Consider the following 12,883-nt stretch of genomic DNA (forward strand, 5'->3'; position numbering starts at 1 on the left):
CCGTGCCTCCCTACGTTGAACTGTCAGAGGAGTCCATCACCACCTGAATCTTATGTTCTTTCCATCGCCTCTTGTAAGCTTGGGCACGTCGGATGTACGCCTTCTTTGAGTTCTCCTTTATAGCTTTTTTCTCGTCTTCATCAAGCTTCCTTTTGATCCCTTTAGTCTCCAATTTTTCTTTATTCTTCAGATCCATAGGAATCTTTTCTTCCTTCACCATTACACTTGTCTCCTTGGAAGTTACCCTGTCTTCATCATCACTCGATATTTCATTGCTTTCCTTACTTACCCAAGAAGTTGGATTTGTGTAGGCAATGACTTCAATAAAAAAAACGGGACGGATGCTCTCGGTTTTGTTCGTTTAACTTGTTGAATTGTTTTGATTTATTCCTCCATGAGCTTCTCTAATCTTCAAGTTCATTCTCTTCATCTATATTGAAAACCTCTCCTTGAACATCACTTCCTTGGAAACCATATTCTATTCCAAAAATTTCCTTTTCATCCCCTATCTTCAAAGTGAGCTTGGACTCACGGATATCAACCAAGGCACCAACAGTATTATGTAATGGGCAACCAAGAATAATGGGGACATCGGGATCTTCTTTCATATCCATAATCACAAAATCTATTGGGAAAACGAATTTCCCAACTTTTACTAATATGTCTTCTACAATGCCCCTTGGTTGTGTCACTGAACGGTTTGCCATGTGAATTGTCATTTTGGTAGCCTTCATCTTCTGAATATTAAGCTTTTTGTAAAATGAGAAAGGCATCAAATTTATGCTAGCCCCAGAATCGGCTAAAGCATAAGTCTTTAGATTCTTCCCAAACTCACATGGAAGAGTGAGGCGTCCAGGATCTCCCATCTTCTTTGGTAACTCTCCCAACACTACCCTTGAACTTTGCTCACTTAAACCACCTTTGAATTTTTCTTCAATTATTGACGAGTATCCATTAAATCTTGTAGGAACTTTGCATACTCGGGAATTTTAGCTAACGTCTCAACAAAAGGAGTATTTATAGGAATACCCTTTACGTGCTTTATGAATTCCAAATGCTCCCTTTCCAGTGGGCTAAGATTAGCTCGAGACAGAAACGGTAAAGGCGGACGATAAGCTGGAACATTTTCTGAAGTTTTCTGTTCAGATTGGTCCCACGTCCTGTGCATATCGGTCTCATGTCATGAACCTGGTATTACAGCAGAACTTTGATTTTTGATCTTTAACTTCTTCGGTTCTGGTCGGGCTGCCTTGGCTCCGCTTCTAATGCTTCTCGGAACTCATAGATGGCCTCTTCTTCAGTCTCAATCATCATAACATGGGATTGAGCATTCTTTTCGGGAAATTGCGAGGATAATTTGTTGCTCACCAAAGTAGTTAATTGACCAATTTGGACTTTGATATTATGGATCAATGCTTGATGATTTCTTAATGAAGCTTGTAGGTCAATCATCATTGTCTTGTGTTCTTTCATCATTTTCATGTGTTACTTTAGCACTGCATCGGTATCATCATGTCTTTTCTCGGAAGCTTCCATAAATCGGGTCAAAATGTTTTCCAAATCTACTTTCTTCTTGGCTGGTGGTTGCTCTTTTTGGTAGAAGCCTCGGCCTGTCTATGTTAAGGCTTAAATGTTGTAATAGTCGAAGTGTCAGTTAGATTGTTACGAATTTTATTTTGTCTTCATAAGAAGGGTCTTTAGATGTAATGTTATTTGTACTAAGGCATTATAAAGAGTAGTCTTAATGTCTAGTCCTTAGTATTGTTATGCTTTTGTTCTCCTATAAATAGGGGTCTGTACTAAGTGAGTAGTAGAACTTTTTTACTCAGCTTTTACAGATTATTCTTTGTACTCTGTAAAATCAAAAGCATAATATGAGCTGAACAAATATTATATTTACTCTCGTGTTCATCGTTATTCTTCTTTCTAAATTCATACTTGAAATGATTTTAAACTCGATTACAAATCTCATCAATTGGTATCAGAGCAGGAATCCTTTCTGTGATCTGATTTTCATACGTTCAAAAAGATTTTTGAATCTACTGTTTGATTCAAAAAGTTTCCGTTCTTTTTGAGTGTGAAAAATTCTTCTTGATCTAAATCAAGGATTTGATTCTGCGAACATATTTGTAAATCGAGTGTTCGTTGTGTAATTCTGATTTGAAAAATACAATTTGATTTTAATATTCTCAAAGTTTTTGTATCATCTTGAAATTTTTGTCCGTACAAAAATGGTGTCATTCAATCTAAATTCGATGACATCATTTTCTCATTTGCTTGGTTCATCCACAAAGATTCCGATGCTTATTCAAGAATATTACTATCAGTGGGCAGATCGTATGCAAGATTACTTGAACGGATTGGATGAAGAATTATGGAAATGCATCTCAGGAGAAATCAACCAACCTGCACAAGTTCAGCCAATCGGTGTGTCTTCAAGCAGTTCGGAAGTAGATAATCAATCCAATCGTTTAAAACAACTGGAGAAGAAATGCATTAGGGAATTAAGAGGTGCCTTACCTCCTGTTGTGTACAATTATGTCAGAACATGCACAACAACTAAAGAAATCTGGAACAATCTCAAAGACAAATTTCAAGGAAGTGAAAAGACGAAGATCACATCTGTGAAACAATGCCTGGTGGAACTCAAAGATTCCAAACAGAAAGAATCTGAATCCATTGAAGTATACTATGATCGGTTCAACGAGCTAATCTATCGTTGTAATCGTTATAGTATTACAAGGTCATCAATGGAATACAACTTGATATTTGTAATGGGACTTCGAAAGGAGTGGAGGAGTGTGAGTATAATGGTGAAAAATCAACAGAGTTTTGATACTTCGACTTTGAATGACCTGTACAATCAATTAAAATCTCATGAAAATGAAGTTAATGAAATAGCTGAGGAAGCGATTGCAAGTCTTGGTGGACCATTGGCACTTGTTTCGAAGGTTTCAGAAAGAGAGAATGAAAAATCGAAGTCTGATGAAGAAGAAGGTTTTCTGATGAATTCTGATGATGAGGCTGTTGCATTTTACTCAAACAATCGAGTAAAGAAATTTTTCAAGAAACCTTTTAATTCAAAGATAAAGTCATCAGATTCGAAGGGTAGTTTTGAGAACAAAAATAAAGTGGATGAGAAGAAGAAAGAAGTGAAGACTGATTCGAAGAGTGAAATGGAGCAAATGAAGATGATGTTGAAAGGTGATACAGGGATTAATTGCCATTATTGCTATGGAGCAAATCACTTGGCAGTAGATTGCATGTTGAGGAAGAAGGAGGAAAAGAAAAATAAAACAAAGGATGAAGATTATTACACTGAGAAACTGGAGGAAGTAAAGTCGAAAGCAAAGAATTTGTCATTGGTGGCTCATGGAGAAACTGAATCGGATGGCACATATCAAATATGGTCTTCGGGTTCAGATGATGAAGAGATGAAAAATCCATCACATGGAGCTATGTATGCAAAGATGGAAGAGGATTCAGATGAAGAACAGACTTACGAAGTGTGTGGGCAATGCTTCGTTTCGAAGTCTACTGACAGGTCGCCCATGACTACCAAACGTAACATTCTTGAATCTTTTAACATTCCAGTTTCTGCATATAATTCTGAGTTAGTATCTTTTGATGAAACTGTTACTTACTTTGATTCAATTGTTGCGTCTGCTAGCAATGAAGCGAAAAAGTTAAGTGATCAATTACTAGAGACAAGAAAAAAATTGGATTCAAAAGTCACTAGGATTGATTACTTAGAATTGCAAGTTTCGAATATTATGGAGGATAGGGAGAGTTTAGCAAAGGAAATAAACTTGTTGTTAGCACAAAGAAATATTTTTTGTAATTCTGTGAAAAGATTGTATGGAAAATTAACTGAGTTACATCATTCGAGTGAAATAAGTAAGGAACAACATAGAAAATTACTACCATTTTTAGCTTATGATAGAGCTAAGGTAGATAGTATTTCATATGATTGTTAAAAAGAAATTACTGATTTTAACAAAGTTCCAGATGATAGGTTTAGATTTGGAATTTCTAAAGTCGAAGATTATCTTGATGCTAATGATTTAGTAAAAATTGTAAATGAGACCTTATCTAAATCAGAACAACTTCGAATTTTGAAAAAGACTGAGAATTCTACATCTAATTGTGAAACTAATTTTGCTGATATTGAAGATAATTCTAATAATATTAGTGAAATTAGTGATTTAGAGGATGTAGATTGTTCTCAATTGTCTGTCATAAATGTAGCAAATTCTTTTAAAGGGAAAGAAAAATGTGAAGATTTATTCATAAAAATTGACACTGATGAACTGTAACGCCTGTGTTTCCGGGCTTGCCATTTTTAGCAATGTAATAGTCTAGGTTAACCTCTGTAACCCGTTTTGAAATAATAAAGATTGTATTATTTAAGTATTGTGTGTTTTGTGCTTAATTGCTTAATTATGTGGTTTGATTAATTAAGAATAAAAATAAGCATCAAAATTTAAGTGTAAAATAAACTTAATATCTTTGAATAATGTTGTATTAGTTGAAACGAGGTTTCCGAATATATATAGAACGCCCAAATCTAACTTTGTATGAGGAAGTTATGATTTATCGAAGTTTCGGCTTAGCGGTGTGCAGCCCAAAATACTCGATTTTAGATCGAGCAGTTTTTAGCCGAAGTAATCTAAACGAGGATCGAAGGTCTCGTTGTTGGTATCGAAGCGATAAAAAGTTAGGCGAGAACGGACGTCAAACGAAGAAGTTATGAATTTATAACGAAGTTTTTCTGTCGCGGCCTATTAAAAATAAATAATAAAAATAAATCAAAATTAGCCGACGGAGTCTAAACAAAAGTTGTAGAGCATAGTCTCACCTTCGCGTGGATATAAAGAACGTTGAAAACGGAGTTCGTATGAAGAAGATATGAATTTCTGAAGTATATTAAATATTTTGTATTTAAATTAAATCTTTAATTCGGAGGCATTATCCGAAGAGGAGTCAGCAATCCGATCCGAAGTACGCCCCGCGTACTCGTGTACGCCCCCCGTACACCGAAGATGTCGACACTCGCAGCAAGTGGCTTCGGATACGTAAGCAATGACGTTTCGGGTAGTACGCCCCGCGTACTCCGAGGCTCCAGCCTCCTATAAATAGGATCTGAAGGCAGCCGATTCTTTTGTTCATTTTCTCTCTTCTCTCTCCCGTTTTGCATCGTTTTGCGTGCCAAAAATACCCCGAAGCCCCGGTATCATACTCGAGCCCCGATGCAAGTCCCGAGATCCCTAAGATCCCGAGAAGTGCGGTTCCCGAGCCGAAGCTCTGTCCGCGAGAAGTTCGATTTTTGTGAAGATCTTCCAGATCTGCTGAGGACTACTACTTCTGCAAGTCGTAGTGCTGTCCGATCATCTTCTGATCAAGTGAGTGTGTAGTTACCTTCTTCCAACACATTATTATAAAGTATTTTATATAAAATACGTGTTATGTGTATATATTTTGTTGTTATATGTGTGAATGTATATTCACTCTCTTCTATCTCATAGATCTGAGTTATGCTCTATGAAATATGTGTTATGTGTGTGTGTGCCTCATTTGTTATGTGAAATATGTGTTGATCAAAGCATGCTATACAGGTTTTTATCTATGTATAAAAATGTATATTTTTATCTACTAATATGTTGGGTAGAACATGGGTAGATAGTTGGTGTGTAATAAACAGATGAGAGGCCTCGTTATTGTTTGATTTAGTCATCTAGCGGAGTTTAGATGACGACCACGGGCTATTCTAGACAGTCTTGTGGAACATTAGCAGGTTCGCCACCTGTAGGTGTTAATGAACTTGGGTGTTCATTCGCTGTACTCCATCCCCCTCATGGTTGCCTTATTTGACTTATATTGTTGAGGTACCCCCGAAGCATGTGTTGTCGCCCCGATGAAATATTCTTAGACTAGGTCCCTTATGTTAGTTGTCTTAGGGACATAAAGTGAGAATAACGGGAATGGGTAATTGGGTTATTGTTGGTTGGTGAAAATTAAATATGATTATTTATTGTGGGTTGAAAACCCTATATGCTCACCAGGCTCCCAAGCCTGACCCACTCAGTTTTATTTGTATTACAGGAAGTGGCGCGAGGGCATAAGATGGATGAACCATCAGTCGTTTTGTTTACAAGTCTGTATATGTATATATTTGTTGAATGACTTGTAATGTTATCGTTTATGCTTATTGGTCTGTATCGGAACATGACACTCCGAGTTTTGATTATATAATGAAAAATATATTTCTTTTATGAAATGCTTTGGTAAACATTGTTTTATCATGTTTTGTTTTTGGGAACAAATTCCGCAACTCTTTCAAATCAAAAGGATTTACTCTGAAATTATTTTAAAAGCATAAATGAAATTGGTCTTTTCTGGCCGAGATTCTGGGGATGTCACAGTTGGTATCAGAGCATTAGTTTAAGCGAACTAGGAATTTGTAGGATTTCTAGACTTAAACTTAGAATGCTAAGTGAAGTTTTGAAATGTGTGTCTGTTATGTTTTAGACACGGGCACTGGTTTATTTTAGGAAAGTTGCCTAAAATGCTTTTATGTGCTAAATGTTATATGTTGCCATATATGATATTATTTGTTCGGATCTAAGGTCTGTTGCCGACCGGATCTAGAAACCTTATGTGTGTAGGATTCTAAGCGTACGTCTACGATATTAGAACTAGCATGTAAACGTTTCGGAGTGGTAAGGAAGATTTGAATATCTATCATGATTGAGGATCTAATTTCACCTTATTCGGTGTGTAGATCAAAATGGTGAGAACCAGAAGTGGAGTTGGAAATGCTGATGAAAACATGAATCAACCACCAGTGATTGAGCAATTACCTGTCGTAGCAGCAGCACCTGAGCCAATAACCATGGCTGGTGTGCAAATGATGATTCAGACGATGTTGGATCGTCAGATGGATGAAACTCGTCGGTTACTTCAACAGAATCGTGAAGAACTGTCAATTCGTGTGGAGGAGCCTGAATTAAATGAAGGGCACTCGGAAGGTGGAAACTTCAGTGGGTCTATTGGTCAAGCCAACCCACCGATAGTTAGGCAAGATAACCATGATGGAAGGAATGATGGAATGGGATGCACGTACAAGGACTTTCTAACTTGAAAACCATCGACCTTCAATGGAAAGGAGGATCCGATTGGGGTTATGGATTGGATCTCCGAAATGGAATTGGCCTTTATGACTTGTGGCTGCAGAGGTAAGTTGCAGACTATCTATGTCGTGCGTCAGTTCCGAGGTGGAGCCGTTCGTTGGTGGAACACTCTAGCGAAGACCTTAAGCCCTAATGAGCTACTGCAATTGTCATGGGCAGAATTCTTGGCGCAGTTCAAGCGCAAGTTCTGTTCGGCTCAAAATTTGTTGGAGTTGGAGAACAAGTTCCTGACATTGACGAAAGTCAGCATGTCAGTTGATGAATACACCAATAACTTCACCGATAAGATGGAGTTTGCCTTGCGTATTGTTCCAGATGAGCTGACAAAGGTGGACCGGTATGCGAAGGGACTCCCATGGGAGTACGAGGTGCCAGTACGTCAGGCACTTACTCTAGAGGCAGCTATCTGGGCTGCCAAGTCTGTTGAGAACATGATAAAGGGAAGAACCACTGACAAGGTTGAGGTTGGTGAGAAAAGAAAGTTTGAGGGAACATCTGGTTCCGGTAAGAAAAGCAAATTTTCGAAATCTGATTCGAAAAAGTTTGGAGGAAAAGGAGGCGAAGCGAAGTGGTGTGATAAGTGTAAGAAAAAGCACTTTGGGAATGTAGCGAGGATGTAACCTGCTACAAGTGTGGAAAGGTTGGACATTTTGCCAATGAATGTCCGAACAACAAAAGGATGTGTTTTGGTTGTAATGAAGAGGGGCATATTTTGAAAGACTGTCCGAAGACGAAGGAGGCAGATAGGCCCAACATTCCACCAAAGCCGAAGGCGAGAGCCTTCCAGATGACACTCGAAGCTGCGAAAGATGAAGCTGATGTCGCTTCAGGTACCTTTCTTGTCAACGAATTACCTGCTCAAATTTTGTTTGATTCTGGAGCCAACTACTCCTTTATTTCGCATGAGTTTGGTAGAAAGCTAGCTTTGCCTATTGATAGACTAGATGATGCTTTATTAGTCGAAGTAGCTAGTGGCAAGTTTGTACCTGTTAGGCATTGTATGAAAAACATCTTAATTGATCTGAATGGGAATAAGTTTCACGAGGAATTATTGCCTATCGAACTAAATGGTTTCGACATCGTGTTGGGAATGGATTGGCTTAGCGCCAATGATGCCGAAATTTTGTGCAAGAAGAAGATAGTTAAAGTAAACCTGCCTGGGAAGGATTCATTTATGGTGTATGGGGACAAACGCAGAGTAAATTCTGGAATCATTTCTCTAATGAAAGCCAGAAAGTGTTTGACCAAGGGATGCACATCATATTTAGCATTCGTGATCGATGCTAAGAAGGAAAAGAAGGTGATGCAGAGTATTCCAGTGGTGTGTGATTATCCGGAAGTATTTCCCGAAGATCTTCCTGGATTACCACCTGATAGACAAGTGGAGTTCAGAATAGACTTGCTACCAGCAACCATGCCAATAGCAAAAGCACCTTATCGATTAGCACCGACGGAGATGAAGGAGCTGATGATGCAACTTCAGGAGTTATTGGACAAAGGTTTCATTAGACCTAGTTCATCGCCCTGGGGAGCTCCGGTGTTATTTGTGAAGAAGAAAGATGGAAGTATGAGAATGTGCATCGATTACAGAGAGCTAAACAAGGCAACAATAAAGAATAGATATCCGTTGCCGAGGATTGATGACCTATTTGATCAATTGCAAGGTTCGAGCTATTTCTCGAAGATCGATCTAAGGTCAGGATATCATCAGCTAAAAGTAAGAGAGCAAGATATTGAGAAGACTGCATTCAGAACTAGATATGGACACTACGAGTTCTTGGTTATGTCGTTTGGACTAACCAATGCTCCGGCAACATTAATGGATTTAATGAATAGGGTTTGTAATCCTTTCCTTGATAAATCTGTGATAGTGTTCATAGACGACATTCTGATTTACGCGAAAAGCCAGGAGGAACATGGCAGACACTTGGGAGAAGTGTTAGAAGTTTTGAAGAAGGAGAAACTGTATGCAAAGTTCTCCAAATGTGATTTTTGGATTCGTGAAGTCCAATTCTTGGGTCACGTGGTCAACCAAGAAGGGATAATGGTTGATCCAGCGAAGATCGAAGTTGTGATGAAGTGGGAACAACCGAAAAGTCCGACGGAGATTCGAAGCTTTTTAGGATTAGCCGGATATTACCGCAGGTTTATCCAAGGCTTTTCTTCGATTGCTACTCCATTGACAGCTTTGACCCACAAAGGAGCTACTTATGCTTGGAGTGATAAGCATAAAGAAGCATTCGAGAAGCTAAAGAAGAAGCTATGCGAGGCACCGATACTTTCTCTACCCGATGGAGTTGAAGACTTCGTTGTTTATAGCGATGCGTCTAGGGTTGGATTGGGTTGTGTTTTGACCCAAAGAGAAAAGGTGATAGCATATGCGTCTCGACAACTGAAAGAGCATGAAAAGAATTACCCGACTCATGATTTGGAGTTGGCAGCGGTAGTTTTCGCTCTGAAATTATGGAGGCATTACCTCTATGGCACGAAGTGCAAACTTTTTACTGATCATAAGAGTCTCCAATATCTCTTTAATCAGAAGGAATTGAATATGAGGCAACGACGCTGGCTAGAATTACTTAAAGACTACGACTGCGAGATACTTTACCACCCCGGTAAAGCTAATGTTGTTGTTGATGCTCTCAGTCGGAAAGTCAATCTTGAAAGGAGAAGGCCAAGAGCGTTGAGAATTCAAGTTGTCTCGACCATTGTGGAAAGTATAAAGAAAGCTCAAGAGGAAGCTTTTGAGAAAAATGACCGAAAGGAGGAACGTTTGGCTAAAACGTTGGTGTTTGGTACAAACGGTCATGGACTGAAGGTATTCCAAGATCGTATTTAGGTACCTAAGTCAGGAGGAATTAGGGATCTTCTGATGGAAGAAGCTCACAAAACCATGTACTCAATTCATCCTGGTAGCACTAAAATGTATAGGGACCTGAAACCCTACTACTGGTGGCCGACGATGAAGCTTGATGTTGCAAAGTATGTGGCTGAGTGTGTGACTTGTGCGAGAGTCAAGACACAACATCAGAAACCTTACGGGAGTTTAGAACCATTGCCTGTGCCTATGGGTAAGTGGGAAGACATTGCTATGGACTTTGTCACTAAACTGCCCAGAACAAAGAATGGTCACGACATGATTTGGGTGGTCGTTGATCGATTCACTAAGAGTGCGCATTTCATAGCAGCCAAGGAGAAATGGTCTATGGAAAAGCTTGCGAATTCTTACGTGAAGGAAATTGTGAGGCTTCACGGTGTTCCGTTAACGATTGTATCGGATCGTGATAGCCGTTTCACCTCAAGGTTTTGGAAAAGTCTACAAGAGGAAATGGGTACCAAGTTATGTTTAAGTACAACTTACCATCCGCAGACTGATGGTCAGAGTGAAAGAACGATACAAACACTTGAAGATATGCTGAGAGCATGTACCTTGGAATTCCTAGGTAATTGGGATGAACATTTACCTTTGGTAGAATTTTCCTATAATAATAGTTTCCACTCGAGCATTACGATGGCACCTTATCAAGCTTTGTATGGACAGAAGTGTCGTATGCCGTCTTGTTGGCTTGAGGCTGGGGAAAAGCAGTTTATGGGACCGGAGATGGTTCCTCAAACTGCTGAAAAGTTGAAAATAATTAGGGAAAGAATGTTAGCAGCTCAAGATCGTCAAAAGAGCTATGCTTACAAGAAGCGAAGACCGATGACTTTTGAAATTGGAGATTCGGCTTTGCTTAAAGTCTCACCGTGGAAGGGACTTATAAGATTTGGAAAAAGGGGAAAGTTGAGTCCAAGGTTTATTGGACCGTTTAAAGTTCTTCAGAGGATTGGGAACCAAGCTTACGAGCTCGAATTACCCGAAGAACTGAATGGAATTCACAACATTTTTCATGTGTGTTATTTGAGGAAGTTCACTGGAGAAGTTCCTGATATAATTCCAATTTCTGAATTGAGAATTGATGAGAACAAAAGGTTGATTGAAGAACCAGAGGCAAAATGGTTGGGTTAGTGCTTGTCCGATGGAAACACACGAATGGGCCGAATCTCACCTGGGAGACGGAGAGTGACATGTTGAGTCGCTATCCGCATTTGTTTGTTGATGTGTGATTCCGGGGACGGAATCATTCTAAGGTGGAGAGAATTGTAACGCCTGTGTTTCCGGGCTTGCCATTTTTAACAATGTAATAGTCTAGGTTAACCTCTGTAACCCGTTTTGAAATAATAAAGATTGTATTATTTAAGTATTGTGTGTTTTGTGCTTAATTGCTTAATTATGTGGTTTGATTAATTAAGAATAAAAATAAGCGTCAAAATTTAAGTGTAAAATAAACTTAATATCTTTGAATAATGTTGTAGTAGTTGAAACGAGGTTTCCGAATATATATAGAACGCCCAAATCTGACTTCGTATGAGGAAGTTATGATTTATCGAAGTTTCGGCTTAGCGGTGTGCAGCCCGAAATACTCGATTTAAGATCGAGCAATTTTTAGCCGAAGAAATCTAAACGAGGATCGAAGGTCTCGTTGTTGGTATCGAAGCGATAAAAAGTTAGGCGATAACGGACGTCAAACGAAGAAGTTATGAATTTATAACGAAGTTTTTCTGTCGCGGCCTATTAAAAATAAATAATAAAAATAAATTCAAAATTAGCCGACGGAGTCTAAACGAAAGTTGTAGAGCGTAGTCTCACCTTCGCGTGGATATAAAGAACGTCGAAAACGGAGTTCGTATGAAGAAGATATGAATTTCCGAAGTTTATTAAATATTTTGTATTTAAATTAAATCTTTAATTCGGAGGCATTATCCGAAGAGGAGTCAGCAATCCGATCCGAAGTACCCCCCGCGTACACCGAAGATGTCGACACTCGCATCAAGTGGCTTCGGATACGTAAGCAATGACGTTTCGGGCAGTACGCCCCGCGTAACGCAGTACGCCCCGCGTACTCCGAGGCTCCAGCCTCCTATAAATAGGATCCGAAGGCAGCCGATTCTTTTGTTCATTTTCTCTCTTCTCTCTCCCGTTTTGCATCGTTTTGCGTGCCAGAAATACCCCGAAGCCCCGGTATCATACTCGAGCCCCGAGACAAGTCCCGAGATCCCGAAGATCCCGAGAAGTGCGGTTCCCGAGCCGAAGCTCTGTCCGCGAGAAGTTCGATTTTTGTGAAGATCTTCCAGATCTGCTGAGGATTACTACTTCTGCAAGTCGTAGTGCTGTCCGATCATCTTCTGATCAAGTGAGTGTGTATTTACCTTCTTCCAACACATTATTATAAAGTATTTTATATAAAATACGTGCTATGTGTATATATTTTGTTGTTATATGTGTGAATGTATATTCACTCTCTTCTATCTCATAGATCTGAGTTATTCTCTATGAAATATGTGTTATGTGTGTGTGTGCCTCATTTGTTATGTGAAATATGTGTTGATCAAAGCATGCTATACAGGTTTTTATCTATGTATAAAAATATATATTTTTATCTACTAATATGTTGGGTAGAACATGGGTAGATAGTTGGTGTGTAATAAACAGATGAGAGGCCTCGTTGTTGTTTGATTTAGGCATCTAGCGAAGTTTAGATGACGACCACGGGCTATTCTAGACAGTCTTGTGGAAACATTAGCAGGTTCGCCACCTGTAGGTGTTAATGAACTTGGGTGTTCATTCGCTGTACTCCATCCCCCTCATGGTTGCC

Source organism: Lactuca sativa, chromosome 3 (genome assembly GCF_002870075.4).
Source record: "Lactuca sativa cultivar Salinas chromosome 3, Lsat_Salinas_v11, whole genome shotgun sequence".
NCBI lineage: Eukaryota > Viridiplantae > Streptophyta > Magnoliopsida > Asterales > Asteraceae > Lactuca > Lactuca sativa.